The 12,387-nt window shown below is 38.0% G+C and overlaps 2 protein-coding genes across 2 annotated transcripts in view; one reads left to right on the top strand and one right to left on the bottom strand.

Annotated features, from left to right (window-relative positions):
* LOC106093385 (uncharacterized) overlaps positions 1-12,387 on the top strand; it is a 325,894-nt gene that overhangs the window by 56,540 nt on the left and 256,967 nt on the right. The window contains 2 exon segments of the mRNA XM_059366887.1: positions 473-557; positions 886-970. The gene's annotated coding sequence lies outside the window, so the exon portion shown is untranslated.
* Positions 1-12,387, bottom strand: part of LOC131996713 (uncharacterized) — a 44,507-nt gene that overhangs the window by 16,399 nt on the left and 15,721 nt on the right. The gene's annotated exons all lie outside the window — the stretch shown is intronic.

Here is a 12,387-nt window from a genome sequence, read left to right as displayed (position 1 = left end):
AAGCGAGTCACAGTGATGGGGGTTAGTGGTGAATCTCCATTGAATCCATTGGTGCGTATGACAATTATGAATTGAGTTAATATCACGTATACGACCTCCTTCCTTTCTTTTGAAGACTAAGACACATTTTCAACAGATAGACAGGATAACAATCATGAATAGTAGACCTTACAAAGGCGAGCATAGCATAGCAATTTTTATTCATTATCCTTTGGTTGTCTTTTAGGAGATACTGGATCTACACAATTGCGATCCATGGTGAAGGGTATATTGGTTTCGGCCCGGCCGAGCTTAGCTTACTTTTATCTGTTTAATATATAATTATTTTAATATTTTTTATTTTTTTTTAATTTTTTTATTTTCAAATTTTTTTTTATATCTTCATCTATGTCCTAAAATTATTTTAATTAGTTTTACATTTTTGTTTAGTTTTTTTTTTTTAATTCTTTTTTTTATATATTTTTTATTTTAGTATTCAGATGTATCACTCCAACATGTTCTCAATAGTCAATAAAGGAATTTCATTAAAATCCGACAAGCAAGTCAGAGTTTAGGGGGTAAGTGATTAATTCTCAGTAGAATTCATTGGTGCGTATGACTATTATGAATTGAATTAATATCACGTTTACGACCTACAGTACAGATATCTTTGATTCATATTAATCAAATCAGATCCAACTTGTTTTATCATTTTTGCCCAAAATATGTCAAATTGGCACATTCTCAATTTAATATATAATTATTTTAATATTTTTTATTTATTTTTAATTTTTTTTTTTCAAAATTTTTTTTAATCTTTATCTATGTCCTCAAATTTTTTCAATTAGTTATTAATTTTTGTTTAGTTTTTTTTTAATTCTTTTTTTATATATTTTTTTATTTTAGTATTCAGATGTATCACGCCAACATGCTCTCAATAGTCAATAAAGGAATTTCATTAAAATCCGACAAGCAAGTCAGAGTGTTGGGGGTAAGTGATTAATTCTCAGTAGAGTTCATTGGTGCGTATGACAATTATGAATTGAATTAATATCACGTATACGACCTACAGTACAGATATCTTTGATTCATATAAATCAAATCAGATCCAATCTGTTTTATCATTTTTGCCCAAAATATGTGGAATTTGTACATTCATGATTTTGCCTTCATGTCAGAAACATTTTGTTTGTCAAAAGAAAATCAAATAACCTTAACCATTAGATCAAAAATGGCTTTTTATTTGCCCAACATTCGATTGCATGTAAAATTTATGTTTCCTTCTTTCTGACACAACAAACAGCACTGCCTCTTGCGTGCATAAAAATCTACTCTATTTATTCGGCCCCAGTCAGAAATGGTCAGAAAGTCCTAACGGAGTGTATCATCCATAATCCGCTTCCTGTCTTCAATCTCATGGCCAGTTGGCCAGACGAACCACTATAAATAGTGGGCCTTATAGAGGGGACAGGAAAATATAAAGGCAATGATGAAGGTTCCTAACCACATCTCAAAGTGTCTGTTAATGGTGGATTGTCTGAGTCTGGCAACTTTTATAAGGTAATCAAAAAAAAAAATCCTTTAATTTTGGTAAAAATTTATTTTTAAGGCAAAATTTTCTCGATTTCCTCTTTTTTGAAAGGAAAAGTAAGGTAAAAATTTTTGTATTCTCCAAAAATTAGAAACCAATTTTACAGATTCTAGGCATTCCCAAATCTTTTAAAATCCTCAATTTGTCCTTCAACTGTCCGAAGACCTTAATACATTGACATTTTTAAATTTTTAAATTAAATCCCAAAAATCCTCTTTCATTTTTTTTTTTCAAACGAATTTCTTGTATGTCTTTTAAACTTTTTTTTTATGTAAATATACTTGCCTTTGCATGGTGACATATACTCTTTTAATACAACACATCTTTTGTGCATACATCAACTGGGTATTAAAATAAATATTTAAACTTTCCATTTGGTTGGCAAAAAAAAAGGAAGCAATCCATAAAACACAAACCAAAATTGACTATAGATTTATGCAGACCAAGGGTACGCTCAATACACCCATGCATCATGACCAAACGTTATATGCAAACAAATCCAACTCAAATATAGACAAAACAAAAAATTGGGAAAAAAAAGTCAACTGACATTAAGGCATTGTGTGTGTGGAAATGGTTCTCAAGGGAAGGGTTAAGCTGTAGTGTAAAAGGGATTAAAAATTTAAGTTTAAAAGCAAAAATTTATATTGGGGCTTAAACCATTAACCCCTGACGTCCAATATGTCTGTTTGGGGGAGTTTTGGGGTTGAGGTGGCCCTCGGGTTACTCAGCTTCAAATTTTAAAGCCATATTCGTATTCTACTCTCCAATACCTTCCATCTCCCTTACCCCAAAAACACCAGCCAAAATCAAAAATGGACCGATCGGAACAACATGGGTATCAAATGTTGTTCCGATCGGTTCATCTTTGATTTTGGGTGGTGTTTTTAGGGTAAGGATGGTGGCGGTCCATCCCGCCACCATCCGATATCTAAAAATTATAAAGCCTATGTTTCCTTCCAGACAAACCTGCACAATCTGTGAATACAATCGGTTCAACCGTTTTTTATTCTACCGCCCAAACAAACCGAGTCCCACTTAGTCATGTCCATTTAAGGCGTTTTTGGGGGGTGGAGTGACCCCCAACACTTCCACTGATTTTGTATGCCAGATTCGTAATCTACTCCCAAATAGCTTTCATTTAAGCCCCATATTGACATGAACATTTAATATGACTGTTTGGGGGAGTTTTGGGGATGGGGCGACCCGATGGATACTAACACTCAAATTTTAACACCATATTCGTATTCTATTCTTCAATACCTTTCATATGATATCCATATTGTTCCGATTGGTCCACATTTGATTTTGGTTGGTGTTTTTGGCATAAGGGGGAGGGTCCGCCCCCCCTTCCGATATCAAAAAATTATATAGCCTATGTTTCCTTACAGACCAATCTACACAATCTGTGAAAATTTCAAGCGAATCGGTTCAGCAGTTTGTAAGTCTTTACGGAATAAACAAACAAACACAAATTGATTTTTATACCCTCCACCATAAAATGGGGGGTATACAAATTTCGTCAAACCGTTTGTAACACCTAGAAATATGCCTCAAAGACCCCATAAATTTTGGATCTTGACTTCTTGAGCCTCTAGAGGGCGCAATTATTCTCCGATTTTGCACGATGTGTTTCGCTATGACCTTCAATAACTGTGTTAAGTGTGATTGAAATCGGTTTATAACCTGATATAGCTGGCATATAAACCGATCTGGGGTTTTGACTTCTTGAGGCTCTAGAGGGCGCCCTTTCTATCCGATTGGGCCGAAATTTTGCACGAGGTGTTTTGTTATGATTTCCAACAACTGTGCTAAGTGTGGTTGAAATCGGTCTATAATCTGATATAGCTGTCATACAAACCGATCTGGGGTTTTAACTCCTTGAGCCTCTAGAGGGCGCCATTCCTATCCGATTTGGCAGAAATGATGCACGAGGTGTTTCATTATGATTTCCAACAACTGTGCTAAGTGTGGTTTAAATCGGTCTATAATCTGATATAGCTGTCATACAAACCGATCTGGGGTCTTGATTTCCTGAGCTTCTAGAGGGTGCCATTCCTATCCGATTTGGCAGAAATTTTGCTCCAAGGGTTTTATTATGATTTTCAGCATTTCTGTTTAATATGGTTCAAATTGGTCTTTAACTTGATATAGCTGCCATATAAACCGATCTTGAATCTTGATTTTTTGAGCCACTAGAGGGCGCAATTCTTATCCGATTTGGCTGAAATTTAGCATGAGGTGTTTTGTAATGATTTCCAACAACTGTGCTAGGTGTGGTTGAAATCGGTCCATAACATGATATAGCTGTGGTATAAACCGATATGGGTTTTTGATTTCTTTAGCCGATAGAGGGCGTAATTCGTATTCGATTTGGCAGAAATTTTGCATGAGGTGTTTTATTATGATTTCCAACAACTGTGCTAGGTGTGATTGAAATCGTTTCATAACCTGATTTAGCTGTGATATAAACCGATCTGGGATTTGGACTTCTTGAGCCGATAGAGGGCGCAATACCTATTCGATTTGGCTAAAATTTCGCACGACCTTTTTCGCTATGACTTTCAAGTACTGTTTTAGGTATGGTTCAAATCGGTCCATAACCTGATATAACTGCCATATAAACCGATCTCCCAGTTTAACTTTTGAGAGCCTCTGGAGGGCGCAATTATTACTCGATTTGCCTGAAATGGCGTTCCATATCGGACCATGGCGGTCCATATCGGACCACGGCGGTCCATATTAGACCATGGCGGTCCATATCGTACCATGGTGGTCCATATCGGACCATGGCGGTCCAAATCGGACCATGGCATTCTATATTGGACCATGGCGGTCCATATCGGACCACGGCGGTCCATATTAGACCATGGCGGTCTATATCGGCCCATATCGGTCAATAACTTGATATAGCTTATATTTATTTGAAAAAGTCCTGATATAACTGCCATGTAACCGATCCCCCAGTTTAACTTTTGAGAGCCTCTAGATGGCGCAATTATTACTTGATTTGCCTGAAATGGCGTTCCATATCGGACCATGGCGGTCCATATCGGACCATGGCGTTCCATATCGGACCATGGCGGTCCATATCGGACCATGGCGGTCCATATCGGACCATGGCGGTCCATATCGGACCATGGTGGTCCATATCGGACCATGGCGGTCCATATCGCACCATGGCGGTCCATATCGGACCATGGCGGTCCATATCGGACCATGGTGGTCCATATCGGACCATGGCGGTCCATATCGGCCCATATCGGTCAATAACTTGATATAGCTTATATTTATTTGAAAAAGTCCTGATATAACTGCCATGTAACCGATCCCCCAGTTTAACTTTTGAGAGCCTCTAGAGGGCGCAATTATTACTTGATTTGCCTGAAATGGCGTTCCATATCGGACCTTGGCATTCCATATTGGACCATGGCGGTCCATATCGGACCATGGTGGTCCATATCGGACCATGGCGGTCCATATCGCACCATGGAGGTCCATATCGGACCATGGCGGTCCATATCGGACCATGGTGGTCCATATCGGACCATGGCGGTCCATATCGGCCCATATCGGTCAATAACTTGATATAGCTTATATATATTTGAAAAAGTCATTCAAAGAACTTGACAAATGCGGTCCATGGTGGAGGGTACTTAACACGCTTTTACTTGTTATATATAAGAAAATTTTGTAAAAATTTTATTTCTATAGAAAATTTTATTAAAATAATTTTTTTTTTTAAAGAATTTGGTTTTTCGCAGCCCTAACCCTTTTCATAATTTTCACTAAAAAAGAAGCTTTTGTCCAATAGTTTTCTTAACATATTCCTATTTTGAGATTTTTTCCTCTTTTTCTAAGAAGTTTTCCTTTGGAAAAACTTTTTTAACTTAAAGCCCAATAAATAATCCAATTTTCTGAACTACAAAGCCCAAAGAGAAAAATTTTTTGGACAAATTCATTCATATTCAGTGTTAGAATTTTACAAGTTTTAGTTTATTTTACTTCTCGCCAAAAGTTTTATAATATTCACTAGGTTTCTGGTATTAACTCATGCAAGCAAACACACATACTCCACATACACGCTAGTTTTTTTGCAACGTTTTGGTACTGGGTAAGCAGTCATTGCTATTATGGGTAATAGAAAGCATAACTATGACAAGCTTTAGCATAGATCTACAACACAACAATATGTTTGTGATGATTCTAAGCCTTTGAAATATATAAGAGTAGAAACCCACAAGGCATAAGACATTAAGTGGGGTAACAATAATGGAATGGCTTAGAAGATCTTATATATACAGTTGTGACACTCTAAGACAGTAGAGGGCGGACTTACACCTGTATACACATGCCCTGAGATTTATGTTCTTATAGATGTATTTCAGTGTTGTGCACACTAACACACATGGTATGGAAAACAATTAAGGATTTTGGAATTCGGTAGTCCTAACTTAAAATTTTCCTTTTCGAGGATACTTTTTAGTTTTTAGAGCGCACTACAAGCCGTTTACTGGCTTAGATGTATGTCTATAGTGGCATGGGGCAGAGTAATATCTGCACACTCCCTTTTCAACCTAACCTTATCTTACCTAACACATGTTTACCCCATTTTCAAGCCCAGGACTTGTCTGCATTTGTATGTATTGGGTTGCCCAAAAAGTAATTGCGGATTTTTCATATAGTCCGTGTTGACAAATTTTTTCACAGCTTGTGACTCTGTAATTGCATTCTTTCAGTTGTGACTCTGTAATTGCATTCTTTCCAGTTATCGGCGGTTACTTTTAGCTTGCTTTAGAAAAAAAGTGTAAAAAAAGTATATTTGATTAAAAAATCATTTAAAAAATCCGCAATTACTTTTTGGGCAATCCAATATATTTGCCCTCCAGTGATGTATGCCATAATGCACAATAGTTGGCCTGTATTTGCCCATCACTATTTTAAACTAAACCTATTTAGACTTATCAGGTTGCATTATCTTCATCATGTTAACAGAACTCATATCTATGAAACCCATTTTACTATTCACTTCCATGTCATAGAAGCGAGACATCCATCGCCACCAAGCAAATAATAAAACTGTCTGAGCATGCTTTTGTGAAGTCGTATAAACACTCCTCACTCACATGCCATTCAAATACACACAGCCAAGCAAATAGTCAAATGTGCCAAGTCATATAGCGCCACAACATACTCGCACATAGCAACATATGTGTGTGTTTGTGTGCTTAATATTATCATGCTTCTACTTGTTGTCTGTGAATGTGTGTGGTTGAATAGAGAGGATTGGAGATGGTACTCTTGATGTTGTTGTTCTTGTTGTAGTGTGTTAGTCTATGCTTGTGTGACAATACAATTACTTTAAACACACTCTTAAAGACTACAAGAACTACATTTTCAAAGGCTGCCAACAACTCACACACATACCACACACACACACAGTCAGCTACAGACTCATACTCTTATACAAATACCAACATATGTGCTGGTGGTGTTTGTTTCCTTTTGCTGCCAAACGGAAACTTTTGCATGTAAATTTGAAAACAACATTTACAACACGAAGTAAATAATCATTATGGTAATGTTTTGCTGGTTGTAAAGAAATGATGAGTAAATACGTTTTTTTTATTTGTTTTTTGGGTAAATAAATATAGGGAGACGCTTTTGGTTAGGGGAAAATAAATATTTGGAAATAAATATGCAACATAAACAAGTAAAAACGTGTCAAGTTTGGATGGGCCGAACCTTGGGAATACACCATCAGGGATTCTGCTAAAAAATTTTTGACATGCTACATTTCTACCAAATCAGGCAAAAGTTTAAATTATTAACCGATTTAGACCATACTTGGTGGCATGATTGTTGGAAAATGTGACGGAACACAACGTGCCCCATCGGCTTCTAGGGGCGCAGGACGTCAAATCGGGAGACAGGTTTATATAGAACCTCTATCAGGTAATAGACCGATTCGGACCATACTTGGCCCGATTGCAGGTAGTCGTAACACACTCGTCAACAATTGCTGCACTTAGGGGCTCAAGAAGTCAAAACGGAAGATCGGTTTATATGGGAGCTGTATAAGGTTTTTCACCGATTTAGGTCATACTTGACACGATTGTTGGAAGTAGAAACCGAACACTGCGTGCAAATTTTAAGCTCCATCGGACATTAATTGCGGCTTCCAAGGGCTCAAGAAGTCAAATCAGGAAATCAGTTTATATGGGAGCTGTATAAGGTTACTCACCGATTTGGATCATACCTAGCACTATTTTTGTTGGTTGTAACAGAACACTGCGTGCAAGATTTCAGCGCAATCGGGCAACATTTTTGGCTTCTAGGGGCTCGAGATGAATCTAAATGAAGACTAATCGAATAATAAATGTGACTTTTACGCTCTTTAGTCACTAAGTTGGCTGATCGGTCCATATGTCAGCTATATCCAAATGTAATCTGATGGGGACCATACTCGGTTCGAATGGCGAGTGGCTCAATCCACCTCACTGTTTCAAATTTCAGTCAAATCAAATGATAAATGCTCCATTTCTGCGCTTAAGACGCTAAGAATAATAAATGCGCCTTTTACGGGCTTTAGTCACTAAGTTGGCAGATCGGTCTATATGCCAGCTATATCCAGGTGTGGTCAAATGTGGACCATATTCGGTTCAAATATCGATTAGCCTCGTCTTACTAACTGTTCCAAATTTCAGACAAACCGAGTGATCAATGCGGATTTTATACGGCTTTTATACAGTTTAATCCCTGAATCCGTAGATCGTTCTATATGACAGCTATATCCAAATGTCATCTGATGAGGACCATACTCGGTTCGAATGGCGAGCGGCTCAATCCAACTCACTTTTCAGTCATTTCAGTCAAATCAGATGATAAATGCGCCATTTATGCGCTTAAGAGCCTTAGTCCGCAAATCGATATATATGGAAGCTATATTCAAATGTAGTCTGATGGGGACCATACTCGGTTCAAATATCGATTAGCCTCGTCTTACTAACTGTTCCAAATTTCAGACAAACCGAGTTATCAATGCGGATTTTATACGGCTTTTATACGGTTTAAGGCCCCGAATCCGCAGATCGTTCTATATGACAGCTATATCCAAATGTCATCTGATGAGGACCATACTCGGTTCGAATGGCGGGTGGCTCAATCCAACTCACTGTTCCACATTTCAGTCAAACCGGATAATAAATGAGCCTTTTACGCGTTTAAGATCCTAATAGCCAGATTGGTCTATATGGCAGCTATATTCATATATCGTTCAGTCTCGACCAAACACCCCTTCGCATAACGTGTGCCCTACTGCAACCAGAGATCGGTCTATATGACATCATTATTAAAATATGGCCCATATATATCGTATTCGGGCCCTGGTGCAACTCATTGTTCCAAATTTCAACGAAATCGGGTAAAAAATCCTTTGCCGCTGTTTATGAATTGAATTGACTCATAGCATACCCGACACAGCTGTTAAACAGCATAACCCATGGCATACTTCAAGGCGCTTTTGATGAATTTCTTGTTTTTTGTCTGTGTTTGTTTATTTTGCAAAATTTCAGCCTAATATTTCAATTTTTTAAGGCTCTAAAGTGATTATAAGAAACGACCACGCAGGCAGACAGACGGACGGTCACACGAACATCGTTAAATCGTCTTTGAATTTTACGACAATCCGAAATATATACACTTTGTAGATTAGGAAATTGATATTTCGATGTGTTACAAACCCGTAACGCACGGGTTAGTATGACCGCCTAGACGCTGATCGCCTGGGTTCGAATCCTGGCAGGATCATCAGAAAAATGTTCAGCGGTTGTTAGCCCCTCCAAATGTTGGCGAAATTTGTGAGGTACTTTGCCATGTAAAAAACCTCTCCCCAATAACCAGAAAGGGTAAGGTCACAAACAGTCTTGCAGTGTAAGAAGGAGATTAACGCCTTCTCTGAGAATGGCAAAATCCGCATCGTTTGGGTGCCGTGCCACAACGCAAGTAAGGGGAAATTAAAGGGCAAACGATTTGGCGGTGAAGGCAAGAGAACTGCAGTCAATAAACTTGGTTAACCGACACCTCTCGGGTCGACGCAGTCCGAGTTAAGGGCGTGAGCGATAAAGGCGCATGCAACCCTATGGAACAGCAAAACAGTCGGTAGGACGACGAAAATCCTATGGGAGGATCCAGATCATAAGACGATGAGGCTATTACTGAAAGGAAGTAAGAAGGTATCATAACGAAACATATAGGACTACAAGCTCACTTATGTAAAATCGGTGCGTTATGTGTAGGGCATGCGGGCAAGATGATGAGGAGTTGGAACATTTCCTTTGCCAGGTTTTCGCGGCTAACAGATGCCGGCACTTAGGTGGAGACATGAACCAACTTAGGGTCGTGGCTTGAAAAACAACCAAGAATTTTGTAAGTAGCCAGGAATTCCTAACTTAAATTTTCTTTTTCGAGCTTACTTTTTACTTTTTAGAGCGCACAATTAGCCGATTACTGGCTTAGGTGTATGTCTGTAGAGGCATGGGACAGATTTATATCTGCACACTCTTTTCAACTTAACCTAACCTAACTTGCCCATGAACATTCCACTGAGGAACAGGGGCTAACAACTCTCATAACAATGAGTACAGTCCGATTCAAGTTTAAGCTCAATGAAAAGGAGCCAACTTTTAATAGGCGAGTCTGAGCAGCTTGCCGCACTGGGACACATCTTTGCCGAAAAATTTTTACATGGCATAGTACCTCACAAATGTTGCCAGCATTGGGGAGGAAAACCACCGCTGAAAATTATTTTCCCTGATGATCCCGTCAGGATACGATGGCATGCGTCCCGCGTCTTAGACGGACATGCTTACCTCTGCGCTACGGTGGCCTCCAACGAAAAACTCTCTAGAGATAAGATTTGGCTCTGGCCCAGGCCCCTCTAATTTATCTTTCAAAGCACAAAATTAAAAAACATTCCCAAAGAATCTGTGAGATTTTGGATATTTTTCTAAACACAAAATTTAGAAAGCCGCAATTTTTTTTCGGATTTGGCTGAAATTTTGCATGTAGTGTTCTGTTATAACTTCTAACAACGGTACTTAGTACAGTCCCAATTGGTCTATAACCTGATATAGCTCCAATATAAACCGATTTCCCGATTTGAATCCTCGAGCCCCTGGAAGCCGCAATTTTTTTTCGATTTGGCTGAAAGTTTCCCTGCGGTTTTCCGTCATGACTTTCAGCAACTGGGCCAAGTACGGTCCACATTGGTCTACAACTTGATATAGCTCCCATATAAACCGATCTCCCGATTTGACTTCTCGAGCCCCTGGAAGCCACAAATTTCGTCCGATTAGGCTGAAATTTTTCATGTGGTGTTGCGTAATGACTTTCAACAACTGTGTTAAGTGTGGACTTAATTGGTCTATAACCTGATATAGCTGCCATATAAACCGATCTCCGATATGGCTTAAATTTTGCGTGTGGTGTTCCGTTATATCTTCCAACAACTGTGCCAAGTACGGTCCAAATCGGTTTATAACCTGATATAGCTCCCATATAAGTCAATCTGCCAATTTAATGTATTGAGGCCCGGAATGCCGCAATTTTTTTCCGATTTGGCTTCAATTTTGCATGTCTGGTTCCGTTTTATCTTCCAACAACTGGGCCCAGTACGGCCCACATTGGGCTATAACCTGATATAGCTCCCATATAAACCGATCTCCCGAGTCGTTACAAGCCGCAATTTTTGTCCGATTTGGCTGAAATTTCCTTGTTTGGTTCCTAGAAGCTTAAATTTTTGACAGAAGTTTGGTATGTTGAATAAAATTAAGCCCTTCAACTTAATATGTTTTGGATAAATTTTAACCACAATTCATGATGGTGGGTTCCCAAGATTTGGCCTGGCCGAACTTGATTTCTGTAGCAAAAATTTTCTATAAAAATACAAACTTTGACAAAACTTGTTTTTAAAAATAAAATTCTTGACAAGTTTTGTTCTATTGGGTTGCCCAAAAAGTAATTGCGGATTTTTCATATAGTCGGCGTTGACAAATTTTTTCACAGCTTGTGACTCTGTAATTGCATTCTTTCTTCTGTCAGTTATCAGCTGTTACTTTTAGCTTGCTTTAGAAAATAAGTGTAAAAAAGTATATTTGATTAAAGTTCATTCTAAATTTTATTAAAAATGCATTTACTTTCTTTTAAAAAATCCGCAATTACTTTTTGGGCAACCATATTTTGAAATTAAATGTTAACACAATTATTATTCTATTCTGGTTGCGCTTGAAGTCCTATAAGCCTCCACTTAATATTTCTTAGCTGCCATTAAATATCTCAAGCCCTGTTTTTGTTTCCTCCCAAATACCATATTGATTGAAAAAACTTTTTTAATAAAATAAAAAATTCCATTATGCTGCCTTAATACCCCAATTTCCCAAAAGTTGTCCACACGCTGAATTAGTAATCACAAATAATCATCCATCATTATGTACCCTCATCTCAAAGGTAGCTGGTGCCCACCTTACAAAATCAATCATTCCAAAGTCCCTAATTCTAACTTTCGTTCATAAATAATACAAGAAGAGAGAAAAAAAAGGCGAAAGTCTGTTTTTATTAGAACACCAGATACCATAGGAAGAACACAATATAAATCATGTGAGTTTTAAAACATTTCAAAGTTTTCTCCTCAGACTCTGCTGCTGTAGCTTCCGTTTCCGTCTTGTGCTAGATTTCACATAAGACAACAGGTACCAAGACGAATAAAAAATTGCACAAAAAAAAGAAATAATGAAAAGGAAAGCAAGGAAGCAGCATAA

Source organism: Stomoxys calcitrans, chromosome 4, assembly GCF_963082655.1.
Source record: "Stomoxys calcitrans chromosome 4, idStoCalc2.1, whole genome shotgun sequence".
In the NCBI taxonomy this organism is placed as follows: domain Eukaryota; kingdom Metazoa; phylum Arthropoda; class Insecta; order Diptera; family Muscidae; genus Stomoxys; species Stomoxys calcitrans.
The sequence above is the reverse complement of the archived record's forward strand: the minus strand, read 5'-3'. Positions and strand labels throughout refer to the sequence as shown.